Below are 26,867 nucleotides of genomic sequence, written 5' to 3'. Positions count from 1 at the left end.
ACCACTCCTGCTAAACGCAATGGCCTGACGTGTAGTATGCAACGGAGCGGAACGTGGGCCTTTTTGTCGTCCATTTCAGTAACCCGACCCGACTTTGTAAATCCCTCTCGCAGTTGCGGGGGAACAGTTTGTGTGTGCGATATTCATAATTCTGTTCATTCATAATTCTGTTAAATTTTGTTAAAGAATAATATGTTAACAAATTATGATACTGTTAATTGTCTTTTTTAATGTTTTTTTTAAAAAGCTTTTCTTTTAAAATGGCTCATGTGCTGTGTTTGAGTTTGAGTTGATTTTTGTATTACTCTTGCACTCTGTAATTCATCCAATCACACTGTTCACAACTGCGGTATTTGGAAAAATAATAGCAATATGAAGATTCCAATTGCTCTACTCTCAGAATGTTCCTTAATGTTCCTTAATCATTTATTGTGTCTATAGAATTGTTTTTCAACAATAAAATGGGTCTGGTCTTCCCAATAGCCAGAGAGTGGAATGAGATCTGTCTGTAATGGTGGGATTATCTAATGAAGTATTTAACAAAATAAAATTTGTTTTGAGCTAGATTAAAAAAATGATGTATAACAAGGATGGTTTTATTCAGCGACAATACAACTGATTAGATTGTGTAGGAAAAGAACACACATACATGAATGAATGTGATATAGACGTATATAATCATATAACACATATATATTTCTCCAGATTTTTATATATAATGACAAACTTTATTTCGGACTCAAGGCCCAGACAAGGGACAACTGTGGAAGGAACATAGGCATAGGCATCTTTTTGCTTTTTATTGTGGCAGAGAGGCAGAAAGAAAATGAGGAGAAGATTTTTACCTAAGACGTTTGATTTTGACGAGGATGTTTCCGTAACCGGCACTGATTCCGCACTAATATCTTTGCTCCGCTATGGCGGACGAAGGTGGCGCAGACACAAGCCGGTTACGGAAATGGGGCCGAAGATTACCCATGAATCTGCCCATGACCGTACTATGTCTTTTTCGTCAAGTGGGCTATCTTGCTCCGCTATCTTGGATCTTTGGTAAATACAGTATATACAGAGCAGAACAGGAGACACAAGGAAATGCAGATGCTGCTTTGCCAAAAAAGACACAAATTAACTCAAAGAGTCAGGCAGCATCTCTGGAGAACATGGATAGATTCTGAACAGAACAAGAAACTTGTTGGACAAATACTCAAAAGATAATGAGAGTTGACAGTCCAGCTGTTAATGCGAGGGGTCATGCACCTAGATGCAACAGATGAAGAAGCAACCATGAATGAACAAAAGTCATACAACATTGCAAAAGGCCTGTTGGCCCAACTTGCCGTGCTGACCATGATACACCATCTGCATTCATCCCCCAACCCACATTTGGCCAGTATCCCTTGAAACCTTTCCTACACATGTACCAGACCAAATGTCTTTTAAATGTTGCTATAGTACCTGCCTCAACTACCTCCTCCTCAGACACAAAATGCTGTACTAACCAAGGTTGCACAGTTGTGGAGTTGCTGCCTTACAATGCAGGGATCCGGGTTCAATCCTGAAAACAGCACCTGCAGTTCCTTTTTATTACATTTCAATTACCTCCTCTGGGCTAGGCATCATGTTTAGCACAAATATTGCGGGCTGAAGGGCCCAGTCTTATGCTGAACTGTCCTATGTTACATGTTCTACCACCAACCCTCCCAATCTGGACTTAGACAAGGCCAAGAGAAGTGAAGAAATCTTAAACCCCCTCAAGACTACTCCGGCATTCAATAAGATAATAGTAGATTTGATTTAGTCTCAAATCATGGAATTACTATAATCAAATTACAGAATTTCAGAATACTGGTTATCTCGGAGTCATAGAAACTGCCTCTTCAGCCCAAATTGCCCAGACTGACCAACATGCCCTACCTATGCTAGTTCCACCTGCCAGGGTCAAGACTCTTTTCAGACTGAAGAAGAGTCTCAACACTAAACGTCACCCATTGCTTCTCTACAGAGATACTGCCAGTCCCACTGAGTTACTCCAGCTTTGTGTCCATCTTCAAATGACGTCACGCACTCCAGACGGCTGTGCGTACGCATGTAATCCCGCCCGACCGTCGCTCGACCGTCTCAGCTCAACACGACCACGAGGTCGCGTAGTTTGCGTGCCAAGGACAAGTAAGTGGGACAGGCCCTTTACTCTCACCGGTCTTGCCCTTCACTCTAGCAGGGACATACATGTCATATATTGTGAGCAATTTTGGGCACTAGATGTTGGCTCTGGAGAGGGTCCAGAGGAGGTTTACCAGAATGATCCCAGGAATGAGTAGGTTAACCTATGATGAGTGTTTGACAGCACTGGGCCTGTACTCGCTGGAGTTTAGAAGAATGAAGGGGACCTCATTGAAACACATAGAATAGTGAAAGGCTTAGATAGTGGAGAGAGGATGTTTCTACTAGTGGGAGAGTCTAGGACTAGAGGTCATAGCATCAGAATTAAAGGACGTTCTTTTAGGAAGGAGATGAGGAGAATTTTTTCTAGTCAGAAGATGGCCAAAGTGGATATTTTTAAGGCAGAGATAGATAGAGTCTGAAGAAGGGTCTCGACCCGAAACGTCACCCATTCCTTCTCTCCAAAGATGCTGCCTGTCCCGCTGAGTTACTCCAGCATTTTGTGTCTACCTTTGATTTAAACCAGCATCTGCAGTTCTTTCCTACACATAGATAGATTCTTGATTAGTACAGGTGTCAGAGATTATGGGGAGAAGGCAGGTGAATGGCGTTAGGAGAAAGAGATAGAGCAGCCATGAATGAATGGCGGAGTTGACTTGATGGGCTGAATGGCCTAATTCTACTCCTATTCCTTATGACCTTATGCCCTGAACTCTTGTCATCACACTTCTTAAACCACTTTCTGGACGTTCCTTTGCATGCAAACAACCTACTCCAATCAACTTGAACAAGCTCCTGTCCAATGCCAAAGTTGGCCTTGCCCCAGTTCATAACTTTAACTCATGGGCCTGCCCTGTCTTTATCCATAACTATGTTTAAGCTTTTCGAACAGTGGTCACTAGTCCCTACGGGTCAGGCAACATCTCTGGAGGTACACAAAAAAGCTGGAGAAACTCAGCGGGTGCAGCAGCATCTATGGAGCGAAGGAAATAGGGAACGTTTCGGGCCGAAACCCTTCTTCAGACTCCAAGAACTAGAGGTCTGAAGAAGGGTTTCAGCCCGAAACATCGCCTATTTCCTTCGCTCCATAGATGCTGCTGCACCCGCTGAGTTTCTCCAGCTTTTTTGTGTACCTTCGATTTGCCAGCATCTGCAGTTCCTTCTTAAACATCTCTGGAGGACTTGGATAGGCAACATTGAGTTGGCACCCTTCGTTCTTTTAAATGGAGCTAAATTCAGTCCAAAGATCATAATCTGCTTCCAGTGTCAAATCATGCACCAATTTGTTAGTACACTATGTTTATGGATCATTTTGTTGGTGATTAAATGCCACTGGTTAATAAATAGTACATGACATTTCAAGCATGATCATCTGGCTTGAACACAACTCCTTGCTGCATGCACCTTAACTTCAGTGGCGCTTCTGTGTCTAGGAAGTAGTTTCTGCTTGTTTTTGGTTGGGGTATTACCCTCAATTTGGAGATAGTAAAACCAAGTGGCTAAGTTAGTTACAGATGATGGGAATTCATGCCTCAAAAAGGGTGATGCTCAGTGATATTGAGAAAGCAGCCTTGAAATTTGCATGCACCCCATCACTTTGTCCGAAGAAGAGTCTCATAAAATCATAAGTGATAGAATTATTGGAATTAGGCCATTCGGCCCATCATGTTTACTCTGCCATTCAATAATCATCTCTCCTTCCCAACCCTATTCTCCTGCATTTTCCCCATAACCTCTGACACCTGTACTAATCAAGAATCTATCTATCTATGCCTTAAATATATCCACCGGCTTTGCCTCCACAGCTATCGTGGTCTCAACCCAAAACATCACCTATTCCTTTTCTCCAGAGATGCTGCCTGATCCACTGTGTTACACCAGCTTTTTGTGTCTGTCTTTGGTTTAAACCAACATCTGCAGTTCCTCCCTACTCACTATCACTTTAGTTCTTTCTCTTCAACCATATCTTGTTTACTGCATCTTTATGTCTCATAAAGATTTTGATGGTAATTTATTTGGGAAATTATCCAACGAGTGAGTTGCTGTTTTATACTTGTCCTTAACGTGTCAATTTTGAGAACTTGTGAATGAAGTATTTGACCATAAAAATTCTGTGCTATTTCCTAAAACTATTTATTTTAAGATCAAAGTTTAGTAATCTGTGGGAACAGAAAAAATACTGTGAAGTCATTACTTAATAGCTGAGGAATTCTTTTAAGATAGATTTTCAACAAAAAAAGGTCAAGCAAGTTAGAACTTGCCAGGTTACAGGTCAAAAACCAGGCATGTGTGATGAAGAGAAACTGCCCGTCCATAGATCCATCACAGACGCAGCAGATCGAATAGCATCAAAGATAGACACATAAAGCTGGAGTAACTCAGCAGGTCAGACCCAAAATTTCACCTATTCCTTTTCTTCAGAGATGCTGACTGACCCGCTGAGTTACTCCAGCTTTTTGTGTCTATCTTTGGTTTAAACCAGTATATGCAGTTCCTTCCTACACAGACCAAATAGCATTCTTCTGTGCTGTAGTTTCTAAGATTCAAAAATGGAAGTTTGCAATGTCTCATTTTATCATGAATTTCAAAACAAAAGTTCATTTCATTTGTCCATTAATGGCCACTGTCATTATAAAGGCTCCGTTACATTCTTAAATATGTTGGCAGGTTTTGAAAGATTCTATGACTCATTCTTTTCAACAATATCACAAACACCAAGATAACATAGAACAATACAGCACAAGGACAGGCCCTTTGGCCCAAACAGTCTGTGCAGAACTGGATGTGAAGCCCATCATTTATTTAATTTATCAAGTAAAATAGAACAGTGGTTTGGCTTAGATACAATAGATTGCAGTTGTTGGAAACTGGAGCAAAAAGCACACTGCTGAAGGAACTCAGTCTGAAGAAGGGTCCTGACCCAAAACGCCATCTGTCCAGTCCAGATAGTGCCTGGCCTGCTGAGTTCCTCCAGTACCTTGTGTTTCTCACTTAAGATTCCAGTATCTGCAGTTTCTTGCATCTCCAATTGATCCTGGTCTGGATCATTCAACAGCTGACTAGCCCACTGAGTTCTTCCAGCAGTTTGCTTTTTGCAGTGGCTTTGTGTTTTTGTTGTATTCTCTGTCACAAGCATTGAGAGTCCCGAAGACTATGTTGCTTGCCTGGTGTCCGGGTTCTGGACATCTCATCTGACTGCAGAGGAATTTGCAGTAGGAGGGGAATGATCCAGTTGTGTTCAATGTGGGTACCAACAACACAGGTAGAACAAGGAAAGAGGGGTTTTTTTCTGAGGGAATTTGAGCAGCTAGGGATTAAATTAAAATGCAGAACCAAAAAGGTAATAAACCTCTGGTTTTCTACCTGAGACACAAGCACATTGGCATAGGATTAACAACATTGGAGAGTCAAACATGTGGCTCCAAATTGGTGTGGGAGAAATAGGTTTAATTTGTGGGACATTGGCATCAGTGTTGGGGAAAGAGTGGGAGGTTTCAATGGGATGGACTCCATCTAAACCCTCCTGGGACTAGTGTCCTGATGAATCGCATAACTTGGGCAGAAGATTCTTAAGGGGTTGTACAGGCTAGATGCAGGAAGATTATTCCCGATGTTGGGGAAGTCCAGAACAAGGGGTCACAGTTTAAGGATAAGAGGGAAGTCTTTTAGGACCGAAATGAGAAAATCATTTTTTACACAGAGTGGTGAATCTGTGGAATTCTCTGCCACAGAAGGTAGTTGAGGCCAGTTCATTGGCTAGATTTAAGAGGGAGTTAGATGTGGCCCTTGTGGCTAAAGGGATTAGGGGGTATGGAGAGAAGGCAGGTATGGGATATTGATTTGAATGATCAGCCATGATCATATTGAATGGCGGTGCAGGCTCGAAGGGCCGAATGGCCTAATCCTGCACCTATTTTCTATGTTTCTAAGATAGGGCTTTAAACTAAATAGCAGTAGGGTGGGTTTAACAGATTGGAGAAGTACAGATAAAGTTAATGAGATGGAGAGTACGAGAAAGGTTACCGATGTCTCCAGAATAAGAAATAGAGGTTTGGGAAGCTTTTAAAAACCAATAAAAAGTAACTAAAAATACAATAATGGAAAAAGAATGTGTGCTCAAGACCCGAAACGTCACCTATTCTTTTTCTCCAGAGAAGCTGCCTCACCCACTGAGTTACTCCAGCTTTTTGCGTCGGTCTTCAGTTTCTCCCGACTCACTATCACTTTAGTTCTTTCTCATCAATCATATCTTGTTTACTGCATCTTTATGTCACATAAAGATTTTGATGGCAAAAACGGGTAAAAGAGCAGGGCTCTTACGTGACGTGAGACGGAAAAAGGCAGGTAAACGCTAGGCAGATAACCCATGTAGTGCTAATAATCACCACCCATGCGAATACTAGTGCCCGCGCTGAGTTCCTAGTCTGCGCCAGGGGAAATATCCAAAAACTTGCAAATCCCGACGCAATTGCAATTTATTTGGGAAATTATCCAAAAAGGCAGTTGCTGTTTTATACTTGTCCTCAACGTGTCAATTTTGTGAACTTTTGAATGAGGTATTTGATCTATGCCTAAATGAATTGGAAGGAGATGGAACAGTGATTTAGTTTAGTTTAGAGACACAGCGAGGAAACAGACCCTTCGGCCCGCCGAGTCCGTGCCAACCAGTGATCCCCACACATTAACACCATCCTACACACACTAGGGACAATTTTACACATACACCAAGCCAATTAACCAACATACCTGTATCTCTTTCGAATGTGGGAGGAAACCGAAGATCTCGGTGAAAACTCACAGGGTCACGGAGAGAATATACAAACTCCATACAGACAGCACCCATGGTCAGATTCGAACCCGGGTCTCCAGTCATTGCTGGCGCTGTTAGGTAGCAACTCCACCCCTGCACCACCGTGCGCACTTAGTTCTACCATGCTACTATACTACTGTGATTTAATGGTGTTCCTTTCTTAAGTTCATGAGGAATAGTAGAATTAGGCCATTTGGCCCATCAAGTCTACTCCGACATTCAATCATGGCTGATCTATCTCTTCCTCCTCACCCCAGTCTCCTGCCTTCTTCCCTTAACCTCTGACACCCATACTAATCCCAAGAATCACATGGGATCCAGGGAAAGCTAGCTAACTGGATACATAATTGGCTTAATGGTATTGGCTTAATAGAAATAGAGGATTGGAGAGGATAATTCCTTCATTTTCAAATGATGGACATGCAACTGGTGGTGTGGTTAAGGCATCGGTGATAGGTCCATTACAGTTGGTTACTGTAAATACTGGTAAATAGTTCCCGGAATGTGCCTTAGCTGGTAGATTGGGCGGTGATGCTGGCCTTTGGTATGTTGACCTTCATCAGTTAGGGAATTGAGTACAGAAGTTGGAACGTTATGTCACAGTTGTACAATATATGTTTGTGAGGCCACAATTGGAGTATTGTGTTCAGTTTTGATCACCCTGCTACAGGAAAGATGCAATTATCTTGGAAAGAATACAGAGACGATTTCCAGGAATGCTGCCAGAACTTGAGGGCCTGAGCTATAGGGAGATTTTGGGCAAGTAAGGACTATATTCCTTGGAATGCAGAAGATTGAACGCAATCTTAAAGAGGTGTATAAAATCATGAAGGGAGTCGGTAAGATGAATGCACAGTCTTGATCCAAGGGTAGGGGAGTTCAGAACTAGAGGGTATAGATTTGAGGTGAGGGGAAAGATTTAATATGAACCTGAGAGGGCAACTTTTTCCATAAAGGGGGCAGTGGACTGCCAGATGCAGATACTTGAGACAAGTCAAATAACAATATCTAAAGGACATTTGACCAAGTACACGGATGGAAAAGATTTGGAGGGATATTGCCCAGGAGCAAACGGGACTACCTTGGAAGTCAAGGGACAAGGTCGGGACCCAAGAGGTCTCTTGGTCAACATTAAAGAGTTGGGCCAAAGGGCTGGTTTCTGAGCTGTATTACTATATAATTGTATGTATCTTGCTGAAGTGCAAGTCAGTCTCAATGGGGTCAGATGCCCTACTCCTGCACCTTTTGATATGTTCTTATGTTCTTACAATTGAGTGCTTACCATTGAGATTACACGTGAATCAACTGGCCAAGGACATCAGACAGATGCAAAAGATGTAAAGGGAATTAACTATTATATATAGTTGAAACTGGCAATAGAAAAAGACAGGTTGAATACAAAAACTTTATCAGGAATAAGTTGAGACAATAGCTTATTCAGCATGTTCTTTGTCATTTATTCAATGGTTTTAGGTGTAAAGATAATGTAAAGGTGTAGAGGTGTAGAGATATATAAATATTTGACTAAAGTGGAAGTTCTAACAAGACTGTCCATCTAGGCCACAATCCTGTAAAAAATATCACTATGTGTGCTCTCATTATACACATTTTCTATGCAAAATTATGTCAGCTATTATGTGTAAAATTCAATCAGTTCATATCAGAATTTAAGGTGGCTCTCTGAGAATTTCACATTATTGTTCAATTTTTGTAGTGATTATTTGATTTCCACAAATGTTTAAAGAATAGAATTTATTTCAAGGTAAATTATGGGTGAGCACGCAATGCCCGGACTGATTCCATTTGGTTTGTGAGATTATACATGAAGATTTTTCTTTCTTCACATCTAAAATGGAGCCCCTGGCTTCTCCTCAAATCTCCCTCTAGTGGCTAGCTGAAAGCTGACAACCAATTAGAAAAGAGACACACAAAGAACAACTGATGCTGGAATCTGGTGAAGAGCACAATGTGTTCGAGTAATTCAGGCCAGGCAGCATCTCTAAAGGACATGGATAGGCAACATTTCAGCTTAAGACATGTTCAGACGGCACGGTGGTGCAGTGGTAAAGCTATTGCCTTACAGTGCCAGAGGCCCGGGTTCGATCCTGACTATGGGTGCTTGTCTGTGTTACAAGAGAACAGGTTCGAGGATCTAACTAGTAGAACAGAAAAAGGCTCACTCGTCTGTTTAGTTGCAAATTCGTTTTATTGGCAAGAGAGGACAAAAACAGTACTTGTCTCAGTATGTGCGGGGTCCATTTTATAGCAGCACATGTCTCTCTCTTTCTCTTTCTCTCTCTGCCTCCATCCGCAGCGCTGATCACGACTCAGCCCGTCGGTGAACCCCTCTCGTACATGAACTTGAACTAACTTCTAGTTTACTGGAGCCTGCCTTTAAACAGGTAAGAAATCAGGTGTTGAAATACCTGCCAGTAAGTCCTGGCCAATAGCGCTGCTCCCAATTTCCAACTACAACCAATGGCAGGGTACTGCACCCCAACAAGTCCCCCTCCCCCACCCCTTTGGGAACAGAGCGCTATCAACCGCAGACTGGCGTATAAAGCGCTACAAACTTGGCATGCAAATCAATACACACAGCGTTGCTGGTTTGGCTCATAAAGGTTTAAACAGAGCGCTGTCAGCTTAATGCCTGGGAATTTAAACAAAGAGCTGTCGGCTGCAGTGCTATGGGCTCTAAATATAGCGCTACTGGCCACAGCACTATGGGCTTTAAACACCGGGATATGGCCACAGCTCTGTGGGTCACAGACTGTTCGGGAAAATTCTAGTATAACATTCTGTACTGAGTTTGTATGTTCTCCCCGTGACCTGTATGGGTTTACTCCGAGATCTCCGGTTTCCTCCCGCACCCCAAAGATGTACAGGTTTGTAGGTTCATTAGCGTGGAGTAAATGTAAAATTGTTCCTAGTGTGTGTAGGGAAGTGTTAATATGCAGGGATCGCTGGTCGGTACTGACTCAGTGGGCTGAAGGACCTCTTTCCGCACTGTATCTACCGCAGTAGTCGAGGGGGAAAATATCTGCAAAAGAGGTGGGGTTGGGACAAAGTCTGACAAGTAATAAATCCTCATATGGGACCTCCACAGGGATTGTAATCGTGTATTGCCTTTCTGCTGACTGGTTAGCATGTAACAAAAAGCTTTTCACTGTCATAAGGAATAGGAGTAGAATTAGGCCATTCGGCCCATCAAGTCTACTCCACCATTCAATGATGGCTGATCTATCTCTTCCTCCGAACCCCATTTTCATGCCTTCTCCCCATAACCCTTTGACACCTGTACTATTCAAGAATCAACCTATCTCTGCCTTAAAATATCCACTGACTTGGCCTCCACAGCCTTCCGTGGTAAAGAATTCCACAGATTCATCACCCTCCGACTAAAGAAATTTCTCCTCATCTCCCTTCTAAAAGAACGTCCTTTAGTTCTGAGGCTATGACCTCTAGTCCTAAACTCTCCCACGAGTGGAAACATCCTCTCCACATCCACTCTATCCAAGCCTTTTACTATTCTGGATGTTTCAATAAGGTCCCCCCTCATTCTTCTAAACTACAGCGAGTACAGGCACTGTGCAGACAAACGATCATCACAGGTTAACCCACTCATTTCTGGGATCATTCTTGTAAACCTCCTCTGGACCCTATCCAGAGCCAGCACATCCACCCTCAGACAAATGCGGCCTTACCAGCACCTTTATAGAGCCTCAACATTACATCCCTGTTTTTGTATACAAGCCCTCTTGAAATAAGTGCTAGCATTGAGTTTGCTTTCTTTTCTACCGATTCGACTTGCCGATTAGTGCACGTGACAATAAACTGAACTGAACTGAAACAGATACAGGTGAAGGGAGTTTTGATTTGAGGCAGGTGGGTAGACAAAGGCCAGAGATAAAAAGGAGAGCAGATGAGTGAAAGAGGAGTGAAATATAAAAGCCAGAGTGAGTGGAGGTGAAAGGGAGGCGGCATATTGGGAGAAATTGATGTGCACCAGCGAAGAAGATTATCAAAAATTTCAGCAGGAATTGATTAATTGGGAAAGTGAGCTAATAATGATTGAATAGCAGTGAATAATGGAGTTTAATGCAGTTAAGTTAGAGATGTTGCAATTTTGGAAGTCAAACCTGGGCAGGGCATTCACAATGAACGGCAGGCCTCTGGGAAGAATTTGAGAGTAGAGGGATCTAGGAGTGCAGGTACATATTTCCTTGAAAGTGTTGTAGGTCAAGAAGGCTTGGTGTATTTGCCTTCATCAGTCGGGGTATTGAGTATAGAAGTTGGGATGTTATGTTACACTTGTACAAGATGGCGAGGCCACATTTGGTGTACTGTGTTCAGTTTTGCTCATCTTGCTATAGGAAAGATGTTGTTAAGTGCTTATTTACACGTTTGTTGTCAGGACTCAAAGGCCCAAGCTACTGTATAAGGAGGTTGGCAGGCTAGGACTTTATTCCTTGGAGCATTGAAAAATGAGGGGTGACCTTACAGAGGTGTGTCAAATCATGAGGAGAATAGATAGGGTAAACACAGTCTTAAGGCAGTTACTATAACTTCACTTAAAAGATATTTGGATAGTTACATGGATAGGAAAGGTTTAGCAGGTACATGGAACTAGTGAAGGTCAGGCATCTTGGTCGGAATGGGCATCTTGGTCGGAATTGGCAAGTTGGGCCGAAGGATTCTTTGACTATACCCAAGGAATAATTCTTGGGAAAACTCTCCTGCAGCAGTTGAGAGGGCAGATCGAGTTCATATACTGTAATTCAAAGCATAAAAGTTCAGCTTCATCCAATAATAATACAATGAAAAACATTCAGCCAAACACTGTGGTTTATGTCTGTTGGGGCAGTATTGTGAAAGAAAGTTATGTTAAATGTCCTTTCAACCTTGTTTAAAGCACACTTTCAGTATTGTGATCTGACCATCCTAACATGTACAAAACGTGCTTATGAAGATAATGTCAGTATGAATTACAGCATTGATAACCGACTGTTAGGTTTCACCTATCGGATTTACGGGAGAGGTAAATAAGTATTTGAGGGAGAAGTGAACGCAAGATTATGTTGAAGATAGACACAAAAACCTGGAGTAACTCAGCGGGACAAGCAGCATCCCTGGAGAGGAGGAATGGGTGATGTTTCGGGTCGATTATGATGATAGGTTGATGAAGAAGGACATGAGAACTCAAGAGGAACATAAACACGCCAGAATGGGTTTGTTAGTTCAGATGTGTTGTTCCAAGCTTTATATTTTATTTACTCCAATTGCACTAGAGCGTCAGCTCTGTTGCACGTATATTTGGAGTTGAAGTCACAATCTTTTTATGCAGAGACATAGTGGTACCATTAAATCAAAACCGGTAATATTAGATATTTTGCTAAAACGAATCTTCTGCAAAAAGAATATTCTGCCAAAAAGAGTGACCTTAATAAATCAAAACTAAGCAGCACGTTTCTCATTTTCTCTCTTTGTAACCAGGAATCAAATTGGTATTTTGTACTATATGCACTTCTGCAGTGTGCAGAGGATAAATTCAGCATACTACACACAACCAACCATATATTAACTATTTATCAATGATGTTATCCTCATTTAATTTTAAAATTAATTTCACAAGGATTTACCTGAAGCTGATGCTGTCTTTCATTTATCTCCATATTTGTGCATTAAATTTAAATGCTGGCATTTAACATTTGCCTGCTCGTGCCAATCTGCTCAAGTGAATTTTAGATTTTTTGGTAAATAAAGTTATTGGTTCACTTAACCAGACCTGTTGAAACATCAGATATAATTAAAGGTAATATATAACTAATGTAACTTTCATCAAAACAGGTCTGGGATTTGTGATATATTCTGTTTGCCAAGCTCATAAACACAATTTCCTGCCCTGGATTCCAAAACACTAAAAACTCAAACATTCACCCATTCCAGTCCAGAGCATTCGAGAAAGAAAATGTGTAAAATCAAACAAAAAATCCGCCTGAATACTGATTCATCATTCGCTATGTGCTGATTGACTTACAGTACCATCTTTCTGTTTTCAGTTAAGATTTTCTTATGTTACCAAAAACCAATTTACCTTTTAACATCTTTTTGTAGTTACTTTTTGCCTTTCAGCAGTCCCCATAACTGCAACTTGAATTGACTCCGGCCAAATCATCATAATAACTGTGAAGGTCCCTGAAGATCAAACATTTCTTCATTTAATTTTAAATGTTATATATTTATCGAAAAGTGGCACTTACGGGAACATGAGATGCAGGGGTTCCTGTAAAATATAGTTTCATTATTGCAATGCAAGCAAGGCAGATTAATTCAGAACAGTGATAGGAACATGAGATGCAGGGGTGTGGGAACCAGAGAACCACCAGACTCAGGAACAGCTTCTTCACTTTCATTATCAGACCTCTGAACGATCTGCTGAAGCTCGGGTACAGTTTCCATTTTCCAACCTACCGCATACATTGGACTATAACAGTTCAAGAAAAAAAGACCAAAACCCAGAAACGACATTATGCAGTCTGGTATTTTTCTCTTTGCTCTGTCTTTTGTATTTGGCTTAATTATATTAATGTATAGTACTATCCGATTTGATTGATAAAACACAAAAGGTTTTCACTGTACCTCAGTATACGTGCCGATAATAAACCTCCCCAACCCCCACCTCCCTCTTTCTTACCTGCATTTTTATCACAATTGTAGCATCTGGGTGGGGTACCCAAGGGGAGGCAAGCCAAAAACTAGAAGGATTAGGTTTAAAGTCAGTGGGGAAAGATTTAAAAAGTACAGTACCAGACCCAGGTTCGATCCTGACTACGGACACTGTCTTTACAGAGTTTGTATGTTCTCCCTTTAACCACATGGGTTTTCTCCGGGTGCTCTGGTTTCCTCCCACGCTCCAAAGACATGCAGGTTTGGAGGTTAGCTTCTGTAAAATTATAAATTGTTCCCGTGTGTGCGTGTGTGCGTGTGTGTATGTGTGATTGGGCTAATGTACAGGGTGATCGCTGGTCAGTGCAGACTCGTTTGGCTGAAGGGCCTGTTTCCATACCATATCTCTAAAGTCTAAAGTTAAGTCTAAAGGTACCCGAGGAGCAAAGATTTCATACAGAGGGTGTATTAATGCAACAATTTGCCAGAGGAAGTGGTGAAAATGGCTACAATCACAACACTTAAACGACCCTTAGATTGGTACATGGATAGGAAAGGTTTGGAGGGATATGGGCCAGCCTCAGACCAGTGGGGCTAGATTGGATAAACAACTCGGAAGGCAAGGATGATATGGGCCAAGGACACCATTTCAATGCTGTATGACCCTGTACTTTAGCGCACCCGGTACATTTTGCAGGAAAAATTGGTTTAATTAATTGAATAGCAAAATCAAAAGTTATATACATAAAGATTACAAATATTAATGGGATAAGTATATCTAAACAATTATTTGCATCTGTATCCTTGGGACATTATAATCTTGATATGCAAGTCTAAGTGCTCCAATTGTAATGGTGATGCAATATCTTTGCTGTTACAATAAGAAAACCTATGCCAGCACATAGTAATGAGTTGTATGTAACTGTATAAATGCAATCAGCTCCAGAAAAGGATGATGTTTAATTTGTACCAGTTAGAAGAATGAGAGATAATTTATACCTTACCATTCATGATCAATTCAGCACTGGAATGGGGTAATGGTGGTTTTCAAGTAGTAATCAGATGAACCATAGGTTTGAAGAATTACTCATGCAGGTGGGTACGCGTTTTTCCAATTGTCCATTTATTGCTTACACAGCATTAATTAAGTGCCCATCAAAGTGCTGAGTGTAAGCTTTTATTTACGCATTGAAACATTAAACTTGGTACATTTGAGGTTGTATAATTAATTTACGAGAATTGCACAGATTACAAAAATAATTCCAACATTTGGAAACATTGTGTGGCACGGTGGCGCAGCAATAGAGTTACTGCCTCACTGCACCAGAGACCCGGGTTCAACCCTGACTATGGCTGCTGTCCGTACCGAGTTTGTACGTTCTCCCTGTAACCGCTTAGGTTTTCTCCGGGTTCTCCGGTTTTCTCCGGGTGCTCCGGTTTTCTCCGGGTGCTCCAGTTTCCTCCCACACTCCAAAGACCTACAGGTTTGGAGGCTAATTGGATTTAATAAAAATTGTAAATTGCCCCTAGTGTGTAGGATAGTGCTAGTGCACGGGGTGACCGCTGGTCGGCACGCATTCGGTGGGCCGAAAGGCCTGTTTTCCACACTGTATCTCCAAACTAAATTAATGCTAATTTATGGCTATTTTTGTTTTCTAATTTAAAAAATGTCAATCAATCAATGGCAGATATGAAATGAAAATGGAAAATAGCCCCGACAATGGAAGGTTCGAGTGCCCCGACTGTGGGAGAACAAAGATAGGAAGAAAATTGAACTTTTTATTGCCTTCCATCACAGTGAGGAATGTGGGGGGATTCACTGCGGTGGATGTTCATGTTAAATTTTTATTTGGGTGGCTTGTTGCTCTTTATTGGTAGGACTGTATGGCAATCTGAATTTCAAAGTACCGTAATTGATACATGTGACAATAAACTCACTTTCAAAGCTTGAAAACACAAGAGATCTGCAAGTGTGATTATGACTATTCTAATTGAGTTTGGACTGGCTATATTACAAAGAAGAAATCTATCCGGGTAATTATGAAAAATGTGTTTATGTTAGGGGTTTGCAATGTCATAAACAAATCCAGGGATTGTGATGCTTTACATTGAGAACAATGGAAACTAAGGGCGATTATATAATCATAGCCAAAATGAGCAATTAAGTTCACATCATCATTTATGAGAGGAGAACTTCAAATAGTTTATATCTTTCATTTTAATCTGGGTTTCAAAATTATTCCAACATTCCTGCTAATCTATGCATCTCGATCTATAAGAATTTGCAATAACTTTGATCATGGTTTCATTTTATGCCACAAGTGGAGTTTTATAATCACGCTTGAAGTCTGAAGAAGGGTCTCAACCCCAAAACATCACCCATTCATTCTCTCCAGAGATGCTGCCTGTCCCGCTGAGGTACTCCAGCTTTTTGTGTCTGTCTTGAAGGACTATTTATCCTTGATCCATATAGTTGACAGCAGAGTTTCTCTCTACTGGTAACTGAAGACAACTAAGTCAGAATATACGGAACCTGGGAAAGTACGCCATAGATTCTGCTAAGTCACTGTGTGTTTTAACACAGAGTGCAGTACCTGTAGAGTTTGGACTTGGCAAGATTCGGGTCTGAAGAAGGGTTTCGACCCGAAATGTTGCCCATTTCCTTCGCTCCATAGATGCTGCCTCACATTTCTCCAGCATTTTTGTCTACCTTCAATTTTCCAGCATCTGCAGCTGCTTCCTAAGTAAGGAGAGCAGTATAGTATTACATTAAAGAATTAAATATACAAATATTCTGTTTTCTGCACCAAGCAGAAAGAAGAACATTAGGACCTCAGATTTCTTGAATGTTCATCCCATACCATGTGGAAAATTGAGGATGCTTCTGTTTCCTGGACAATGACAAATGTCAGAAATATGGTTAGCTGGATGGACCCAAGCTCTGTTTCTGAGCTTGACCAACTGTGGTCCATCCACACGACTTAGTATTTCATTGATTGCCTATTTCAGAGGTTATGCACTCCGCAGCTCAACAGGGAGAGGGAATGTACAACTGACAGGGAAAAGTCAGAACAGGAAGTCAAGTCAGAAGTCTCCCAAGGACATCCTGCTTTGTAATCAGTACATAGTTCTGAATTCTATTAAATGAAACAGTTCACCCAGGAACGACAGCTGAATCCAACACCATAAAATCATGGTTGGTAAGGTGTACAGGGTGGCAGAAGTAAAAATAATAGATTATATGATTTTGGGGTGCAGAAGCATCATTAAAACTTGTCCCATCCTGGTCATTCCTTTCTCCTGCTCCCATCTGGCAGAAGGAACTAAAGCTTGAAAATGCTCACACCAGACTCGGGAAGAGCCCGTTCCCCTCTGTTATCAGACTTTTGAATGGTCCTTCCATAAGTTAGGGTGCAGTTGCATTCACCTCTATCCCACTGATGACATTGGACTTAGTTTATGGAACTGATGTACTATAATGTGCTACAATAGCGAGAACAATATTCTGTATCTTCCCCTTTGCCCTATCTATTGTCCTTGACTTTGACTTGATTGTACCCTGTATGTATGTATAGTACATCTGCTCTGTTTGGAGAGCATGCAAAGCAAAGCTTTTCACTGTATCTCTGAAAATGCATCAATAATAACAAATATCTATACTCTAAAACAAAACCTAAATCTAAAGATCTAAAATAATCTCTTAAAAAATCCTTGCAAACTCCAAGTCTACTTAATACTTCAATTATCTTTTGTCCTACAGAACCAAAAGTTTTCACGTTCCATAAAAAGTCATAAAATCCTTTAAATTCTAAGAGTAGCTATATAAAGACCAGTCTACACATTAATATAAAGAGGACATTTATTATAAGCTCCCCTAAAGTAAGACATTTATTTATAATAACATTGCCAGGTGGAAGATTAAAGATGCAGGCATGGACTTTATTGCTCCCAGTTCATTTGAAAAATATTTTTCGAGAAGAATTTGAAGGAGTCCTGGCTGAGACATGAATCATCGTTAGACATGGGCGAGGTGCTGGGTGACTAGAGGGTGACTAACATTGGGCCTCTATTTAAAAAGGGCTGCAAGGAAAAGCCAGGCACCAATGAGCTGGACATCTGTGGTAGGCAAGTGACTGGAAAGTATTCTAAGGGGTAAGATACAAATGCATTTAGATAAACAGGAGCTGATTATGGATAGTCAGTATGCATTTGTATATGCAAGATCATGCCTCATGAATTTGATTGTTTTTTGAAGAACTAACCTAGACGTTTGATGAGGGCAAGGCCTTAGACTTAGTCTATACAGGTCTCTGCAAGTCCGTTATTGAGGTTCCGTTTGGTAGGCTGCTCTGGGAGTTTAGATCGCATGGGATTCAGACAGCTAGCTGGCTGGATACATAATTGACTTTATGGAATGAAGCAGAGGATAGTGGTGGAAAGTTAGTTTTCAGACTAGAGGGCTGTGACCAGTAGTGTGCCTCAGGGATCAATGCTGGGCCCATTGCTGTTTTTGGTTTGTACCCATGATTTGGATGAGAACATACAAGGCATAATTAGCAAGTTTGCAGATGACACTATCTACACACTAACTAAAATGGGTTGTAATGTAGATAGTGAAGATGCTGATCAAATATATCAGTAGGATCTTTATCAATTGGGCAAGTAGACTGAGGAATGGCAAATGGAGTTACTGCAGATAAGTGCAAGGTGTTGCATTTTAGGAAATCAAACCAGAGCAGAACAATCACAGTGAACTGTTGGGCCTTGGGAGTGTTGTGGCGCAGAGGGATTTCAGAGTACAGGTTCATTGTTCCCTGAAATTGATATCGCCGGTAGATTGGGTGATGAAGAATATTTTAGATTCATCAGTCAGGGTGTAGAGCACAGAAATTGGGGATGTTATGTTACAGTTGTACAAGACATTGGTGAGACTGCATTTGGAGTAATGTGTTCAGTTTTGGTCTCCCTACTACAAGAAAGATGTTGTTAAGTTGGAAGGTGCAGAGAGGATTTATGAGGATGTTGCCAGGATTCGAGGGCATGAGCTATAGGGAGAGGTTGGGGACTTTGTTCCATGTAACGCAGGAGGCTGAAGACTGATTTTAGAGAGGTGTAGAAAATTATATGGGGACTTGATATGGTGAATGCACATGCACAGTCTTTTCTCAAGTGAAGGAATCAAGAACCAGAGGACATGGGTTTAAGGTGAGAGGGGCAAGATGTAAGAAGAACCTAAGGAGCAACCTTTTTTCCTCTCAGAGGATGCTGAATACATGGAAAAGCTGTCAGATGAGATAGTTGTGGCATGTACTATATATAGCAGCATTTGAAAAGACGCTTGGACAAGTGCATCAATAGGAAATGATTTTAGAGATGTGGGTCAAATGGGATTAGCTCAGATGGGGCACATAAGTCAGCAAGGATGAATTGGGCCAAACGGCCTGTTTCCATGTTGTACAACTCTAATTGTATCTTGGTCCTAAAATCGGCCTGTAGGTTTCAGTGAAGACCCCATTGATACATTGACTGGAGTTCATGGAACGGAGGAACCTTAAAGTCTATATGCACTGACATTTAAAAGTAGCCAGTCAGGTCAACAATTGAACATGAGCTGCTTTTCTTCATCAGTCAAGGCATATAATAAAGCAGCAGAAAGGTAAACGCTGGTACTGCGCAATACTGAGTCAGTCACAGCTCAAGTAATGCATACATTGGTAACTAGATAGCAGGAAAGCTTGCCAGCTCTGGAAAATTGTAGCTCTGAAGCAAGACTGCATAACTATTGTGGTTTTCTTTGGAATACAAGATACTGGGGGTGGGGGGGGGGGGGGGGGGGGGGGGGGGGGGGGGGGGGGGGGGGGGGGGGGGTGGGGGGGAGACAACTGCAATGTATAAACTTAATAGGGACTTCGAGTAAACAGGAAGGATCTATTTTCCTTAGTAGAGAAGTCCAAAAACCAGGAGCATGGATTTAAACAGTAACTGGGCTGGAGGGGCGAAGAGGAAAATGGGTTTCACTCCCATGGTGATAGAAATATGGAACTCACTATCAGCAAGGATGGATGGTGGAGGCGGCTGCAACCCTCTCCACTTAAACAGTACCTGGAGGTCAAATTGAAGAGCTGTGATTTACAGACCAAGTGCTGGAACTCGGGATTAGGCTGGAGAGTTCTTTTCTGACTCGGAGATACAATGGGCAGAATGTGTCATAAAATGCACTATGATTTAGTGCAGTTTACGTTGGAACACTTTCTTGTTGGAAAATTCATGCATGTCATGTAAATTCTCTAACATATCATTGTGATCAAAATCATTACTAAGAAATAAAAACTGCAGATCTGTAACTTAGTGGCAGTATTGTTTGATACCACTACATACGGTATGACCATTTATATATACATAGAGAAAAGACTTACGAGTTGTGTAATCAAGATTGCCATTTTGAACCTGAAATTATTCGAGTTACCAAGGTAAAATTTGTGAAAACTCCACTAACAGAGTGGTATTTTATTCTCAGATTAAAGGTACTGGCCTTTACTGAGAAACCATCCCCTACCTATTTAACTCACGAAGAGCAGCGCCCGCTGAAGATCGGGATCTGATTTTGTCGAATACATCTTATCTTCCAGTTGAAGCGGAGGAATTACCTATCCCTACCCACGGGTCCGAAAATATACACTGCCCATGCGATTCAGTGAGGTGCCAACATTTTCGCAGCAAGATGAAAGCCTCTCCTGAACGCGCGGGCACATCGCATACAGAACTTGGTCGGACAAAACGTGCATATAACGCATATTCAGTCATGAACTGAGGCTCGTCCTCACGAGGAACATATAATCCAACACTTCATTGCTTACTCTCTTCAGTGTTACATAATACAGCGAATGCAATGTATTTGCGCCCCATTTGCTGAGATTGTTCGTGCAAACTGCATACTACAATCAAAAAGATTTTAGGAGAAAACAGAGGATTTCAATTTCCCCCCAAAGTCATACGATAAGTACTCAAAACATACACACATACGGAAAGAGAATAGTTTCTTAACACCACGTTAATACAACGCAACCAGAAACAAACTCAACAAAAACATTCCATTGAAAAGTGTTACATTTTAACAAGGCAACAGTTCACACGTGGTAAGGGTTAATATAGATAGACATGTGGAAATGTCACCTTACCGTGCATTATAGCGAAAAAAAGTTGCTAATTTTGCTGAGATACCTTTTGTAATAGTTGTCGCGGATTCAACCCTTTGCCCGATTCTGCTGCAGAGGATTTTTTTTCGGGAAAGAATGGTAAAGACTCCGGAAACGATGACGGGGCTCCTGTTATTGATATAACATTTCAAGAGAGATACAGCCTAAAGCGCGATGACCGGGAGGGGAAAGTTCTCATCCGAAGGAAAAGACTATTAGGCAAGAAGTGTAATTCCTGAAGTCAGTAAAGTGGAAGTCATTAAGTCTTTAACAATTTTCACATTTTTTTTTATGGGAGACTGGGCGGAGAAATCACCAGAGAAGGGTCTCGTTACACACAAAGCGCTCAGAGCAACATACATCTGATGAGTTAGTACATTTGGAGTGTGGTTATTCTAAATCCTTTTCAAAGAAGGAAAGTATTTCCAAATACTCAGACACTGAAATAGTAAAAGTGAAGATATTAGACGATTTAAGCATGGGCCATTCAAACAGTGCGGTCAATTATCATCATCTTCAACTAATAATAAGATTGTTGATACAATTATCCACAAAATAACTAAATGTTGTATTTGCATGTAATCCAACCATTAATGCATTTCTCATGTTTTCCAAAGAAAGTCTTTAGCTGGATAATGCATCAGCTGGTTGCAAGCTTGTCATTTTATGCAGCAACACATTTGTATTACAGCCTGTACCACTGGATAAGGCAATTGTCCTTTCCCGACAGCGCCCCGGGCCTGCGAAAGTGAAGGAACACTTTATAGAAATAAGGAACTGCAGATGCTGGTTTTGCACAAAGGGCCACAAAGTGCTAGAGTAACTCGGTGGTCCAGGTAGCACCTCTGAAAGCACTTTCTGGTTGGAAATGCCGTAAATGCAATGGCTTTGGACGCCAGCGAAATCCGCTCTCGAATCGTTACCCCTGTATTGTTTGAAACTGCGGGAGTCCCGCACCTGGATCTCCAGATATTGCAAAAATCCAACTCGCCACAGGAATATGTGCAGAGGGAGCCATCCAGTGGTCTGACACGGCGACGACTTCTCCGGATAGCAACAGACAAATATTTCCATTGTCCAACTGACTTAAATCAAATTCTTCCCACCATTTTACCCCATCAACTACTTCTCCCGTTATATCATAATTTTATTTGAAGCTATACAGTTTTCCGGTGAATGTCTTTCGTGTGGCCGGTGTAGAAATAGATGTGAACTATAATTGGCATTATGTGTCGGGAGTTTGTGGGTGTGATATGTCCTTTATTGTTTATGGATGGAACATTGGACGCGCTTGGTCTCTTCTGCGTTATCATAATAGCTCGCTGGATATCGTGTTAATACATCTGCATTCGTTTTACTTGAGGTGGATACAGCTAATCAGGCCAACATTGACCGCATTTCTCAAACCTACCGGCGAATAACAGCTGTAACTTCGAGTGAAATAACTTTCTAACACTGAGGAGGGAGTTCCAAGTTTGAACCCAGCGGCAATGGAGGAATGATGATGTGTTTTCATATTAGGGTGGTGTGTGACTTGGAGGGGAACCTGCTGATTATTATCACCAAGGACACTGCCGTGATGTCGCGCTGACCTATATATTGGATTTAAATTCGTGTTCAAATGTAGGATTAAGCTGGAGCCAAGTGTGTTTGGAAAAACATTAGTGTTGCATTCATGAGCAGACTATTCCTATGTGCTATCTCCCAGCACTGTTGACAAGAACTTCCTTCACAACTTTATTCCATTCCTACTATCAAGAGATGCTGCCTGTCCTGCTGAATTCAGCTTATTACTCCAGTTTTTTGTGATTATCTTTATGTACAACTTTAATGATTGTCAGTAGATTGAATGGGCATTGGCTAACCAGACGTCTTTTTTGTCCTGCATATTTTTTAATAGGGCATATTCCTAGGCAAACGTCTACATTTCGTATTATGACATAGGAGGAGATCAACTGGTCCATTGAGTCCACATACTTGCTCCCAGTGGAGGCATGTCATAGAGAATAGGAATAGAATTGGGCCATTCGACCCATCAAGTCCACACTGCCAACCTGTCCAAGTCCTTCTGCAGAGTCCCTGCTTTCTCTACCTTACCTGCCCCTCCACTTATTTTCGTATCACCCACAAACTTTGCCACAAAGCCTTCAAGCCCCTCGTCCAAATCATTAATATGCAACGTGTAATACGAGTAATACCATCAGTACTATTTCCCCAGGAACAAAAACAGGTGCTGGAGTAATGCAGCGAATCAGGCAGCATCTATGGAGAACATAGATGGGTGACGTTTTGGGTCAGGACCATTCTTCAGATTCCATTCCCCATTTTATTTCCATGTGATCTATTCTCTCTCACGTGCCTATCAACTCCTTCCTGATTCTCCTGCCACCTACCAATACAAAGGATAATTTACAGTAGCTAATTAACCTATCAGCAAATCTTTGGCAGGTCAGGATCAAATTCAGGACATTGGACCTGTGAGATAGCAGCACCAACTGGAGTGGCCCTCTGCCAGCTTGTTGAACAGATAACTCCACTTTAGAACGCAAAATGCTGGAAAACCTAACACGTCAGGCAGCATCTCTGGAGAACATGGATAGGTGATGTTGCAGATTGAGAATTCCCACTATCTCACGAAAGCAGCCAACATAATCAAGGACCTTGAAAGCTCGTACCACCAAACCCAAGAACAGCTTCTTTCCTACTATTATCAGAATGTTGAACACACCTCTTACATGCAGAATGTATTCTTGATATACTAGCTAACTTCTTTGGGCCCCTTGCATTAGTTTCAATCTGCACTTTCTCTGCAAATATAAAGCGAGATACAATATTCCCATTTTATTTCTCTTTTGTACTACTTTGATGTATGTGCATGCTCGCCTATTTAGTTTTCTTGTTTTCAGATTAGAGATACAGTGCAGAAGCAGGCTCTTTGCTCCACCGAATCCGCGGCGACCAGCAGTCACCATATACTAACATTATCCCACACACTAGGGACAACTTACAATTAGAACAAGCCAGTTAGCCTACAAACCTGTAAGTCCTTATAGTGTGGGAGGAAACTGGGGATCCTGTGGAAATCCACATAGGTCACGGGGAGAACGTAAAAACTCCGTACAGTCAAGCACCCGTAGTCAGGATCGAACCCGGGTCTCCGGACCTGTAAGGCAGCAACTCTACTGCTGTGCCACCATGCCACCCACTATAGCAAAGGGTATGATCTACAGAGATGGAATACAAAATTATATTTTTCCAGTGTATCTCGTTACACATGACAAAAATAATGAATCTAAAATTATGATGTGGCCCTGCCATTGGAATGTTGTACCTTTGAAACCCTGTGTGTTCTATTTTACAAGATCTTTTCAATGTTGCCTTCATGCTGAGGGCAGTCACAATCACTTCACTTCTGGAATGCCGTTCTCTGATCCAACATTATCAGACTACATAAACTAAATTAAATGGAGTGATCAAAATGGGCTAAGCACTGACAGGGTTTTTTTGCATTTTGGGAAGAGGCCTAACATCATGAATCAGTAATGTTTAAATGTTTCGTTTGATATTTGGTTCCAATTTTGTTGTAATTTGGTATTGTTTATGGAATTATCCATGAAGTTCATAAATTGGTACTTTTATTAATTTCTGGCTGGATCCAGCTCTTAGCTTTAATATCCTACCCATGGCACCTAAGGTTCAATGGATATTTATTGTCACATATACAATTAAACATTACACAGTGAAAATCAAATATACTAGAGGAGCTGCTAGCAGACAATAAGCTCCAGAACATCATGATACTTCACTGCTGTCAAACACCTTTGAATTGCTTTGTTTCTCTCTGATTATTAATAATTTAAAAATAATTCAAGAGCAGTCATGCCCACCTCACTTCTGGAACGTAGCCTTTTGATCAGGGTACATGCTATTGTCAGGGTACATAACCTAAACTGCATGGATGAAATTGGCTCGGCAAGGCAACAAAAGTGGGCTTTTTGGAAGAGGCTGAGAAGGATTCTAGCTCCATTTTTGACTAGAAACACTTCATTAGTGACTCTTACATGGACACTCAGCTTTGTTGTAGTTAAGAACATCATCCACTAATTTCCTGGTCCAAAATTATCCTCAAATAAATCAAGATTGGCTATGAGATTTTACTTTGCTTTATTGGTTGATGCAACACTTAGCATAGACTAAAACATATGTTGTTAAACATGGAATTGGCTCCATAAAATTTAATTCAAAAATATTCATAGTTCTGCCTCTGAGAAGCCATATTATACACTCTATTTTTAAATTTGACGTGTACTGCAATAGTGAAGTAAGGATGTGTTGGGCCATGAGTTTAACAGATTTTGGATTATACCGATCACTCTAGCATCTCATGGTTAAGTAGATTGGGGTGCAAAAACGGCTTGTAATCTGTGCCAGTTTTCAGACCCGTTTTTCTACAATATATCAGGCAGATTGTCTTTTCAATGCAGAAGAAATATTATCATCAATCGAATTGTCTGGGAGTCACTCCTAACAGCACTGATTTGGACCAACGTGTCTGCCACTGGTATGGCGCGATCTGGTAAACATGATGCAAGTCCAGCCTACTAGATGTGACCTTCGGAAATCAATCAAATAGTCATGACATTGGTGAGGCTGCACGTGGAATATTGTGTTCAGTTTTGGTCAACCTGCTACGGGAAAAAATGCATTAAGCTGGAAAGTGCAGAGAGATGATTTATGAGAATCTTCCCAGGACTAGAGGACCTGAGGTTAGGCAGGCTAGGACCTTAATCATTGGAGCCTTGGAGACTGAAGGGTGATCTTATAGCGGTGTATAAAATCATGACAGGAGTAGATAAGGTGGATGCACAGTCTTTTCCCAGGGTAGAGGAATCAAGAACTCGTGGATAGAGTTTTAAGATAAGAGGGGAAAGATTTAATACAAACTTGAGTGGCAACTTTTTCACTCAGAGGGTTGTGGGTATATGGAATGAGCTGCCTGAGAAACTGGATGAGCCAGGTACAATGACAACATTTACAGGACAGAGGCATAAGCAACTGCAGGTGCTGGAGTCTGGCTTGGAATACAAAGTGCTGGTGTAACTCAGCAGATCAGGCAGCATCTCTGAAGGATATGGATGGGAAGCGTTTTGGTTCTGGACCCTTCTTCAGACTGATTGTACTAAGCAGAGGAAGCTGCAGAGGTGAGGGGAGGACAAAGCCTGGCGAGTGGGAGTGGGAAAAATGCACTGAGTGCTGAAACAATCTGTAATATTAATTAAAGGCCAAGAGGTTCTCTCCTACCTGAATACATTTGAACATCTCATTTAATTTTTAATCTCTAGGTTCTTCAAACTAATCCAATAAAGAATAAATTCCTTACTTTTTGTCCTAGTGTCACGTTATTAATGAAAACTGGTAGCATGATTTTCCTACAAAACACAAACTTTAAATTTAAAAGCTTAAAATTGAGATTTTTTAACCATGTGACAACCCCATAAATAATGTTTTTTATCAAGTATGTGTAATATGTTAACCTTAACTAACATAGCACTAACTCATTGAAATCAAGCTATTTGAAAACATCTATAATTTTAGCCGATTTAAAAGTGAGTCCAATTTCATTGCTTTCATAGACCCGCAGCAAAACACCTTGGGTCATACAAGGTGAGATGAATCTATTCATTTAACTCTCTCCTACCACTGGCCTTCTACATAGTAAAAAGCACCTACATATGTGACTGGAAGAACCCTATTGGACAGGGAATCATTTATTTATGTTATGAAAGGAACTGCAGATGCTGGTTTACACAGAAGATAGGCACAAAATGCTGGAGTAACTCAGCTGACAGGCAGCACCTCTGGAGAGAAGGAATGGGTGACGCTTTAGGTCGAGACCCTTCTTCAGACCCTTTTATTCTTTATGTTTAAGAAGGAACTGCAGATGCTGGAAAATCGAAGGTACACAAAAATGCTGGAGAAACTCAGCGGGTGCAGCAACATCTACTGGGCGAAGGAAATAGGCAACGTTTCGTTGC

The 26,867-nt window shown here is 41.2% G+C and overlaps 1 protein-coding gene across 2 annotated transcripts in view; it reads right to left on the bottom strand.

Moving 5' to 3' along the window:
• The window catches only part of dennd2b (DENN domain containing 2B), a 217,664-nt gene extending 196,597 nt beyond the window's left edge, over positions 1 to 21,067 (bottom strand). The window contains exon 1 of one of the 2 annotated variants that reach the window (XM_055649504.1): positions 20,815 to 21,067. The gene's annotated coding sequence lies outside the window, so the exon portion shown is untranslated. The remainder of the gene's footprint in view (positions 1 to 20,814) is intronic. The other variant, XM_055649503.1, reaches the window with a different exon arrangement.
• Positions 21,068 to 26,867: the final 5,800 nt, after the last annotated feature.

The sequence above is a fragment of the Leucoraja erinacea genome, chromosome 18 (assembly GCF_028641065.1).
Source record: "Leucoraja erinacea ecotype New England chromosome 18, Leri_hhj_1, whole genome shotgun sequence".
In the NCBI taxonomy this organism is placed as follows: Eukaryota; Metazoa; Chordata; class Chondrichthyes; order Rajiformes; family Rajidae; genus Leucoraja; species Leucoraja erinaceus.
Note: the sequence above shows the minus strand (reverse complement) of the source record. Positions and strands in the feature narration are given on the sequence as shown.